This window comes from Charadrius vociferus, unplaced genomic scaffold (assembly GCF_000708025.1).
Source record: "Charadrius vociferus isolate BGI_N301 unplaced genomic scaffold, ASM70802v2 scaffold342, whole genome shotgun sequence".
NCBI lineage: Eukaryota > Metazoa > Chordata > Aves > Charadriiformes > Charadriidae > Charadrius > Charadrius vociferus.
In genome coordinates this window covers 103,266-103,738 of record NW_009647231.1, presented here as the reverse complement: position 1 = coordinate 103,738, position 473 = coordinate 103,266, and positions in this window count along the sequence as shown.

The window sequence follows — 473 nt, the reverse complement described above, 5'->3', positions numbered from 1 at the left end:
CAGTGAAAGGCAAGGAGCACCAATGCTCCTTTGGGGAGTGGGATGGGCTGATGACGGACTTCAGCTCCTCCAACCTCTCGTCAAGCAACTGCTGGATTCTGTTCTGAGCTCAATTTATTCTCTTTTACAAATGAATGGAGGCAAACACCTTCAATAACCAATTCATACCATCTGCCTTTGGCTGAGAGGACATCAAGAAGATACTACTAGGGTGTAGGAACGTGAAACTGTCTCGAAGGCAACAAGCTTGGATCACCCATTTCTCTCTAGCTAGAGAAACCAAAACAAATACTCATTCCACTATTAAAAAATAAATTGATTGCTGAGCGGTTACTTCACGTCAAAGCCAAGGCAGTAAGTAGTGCCAGTATTCTGGCCAGTTTTTGGGCTGCGGAGCATCTCCACAGGCTTGCTGGAGTGTACAAAAAGCAACTGCCTTGTGACAAAGCACCTATCACAGAGCTGTAACGAGG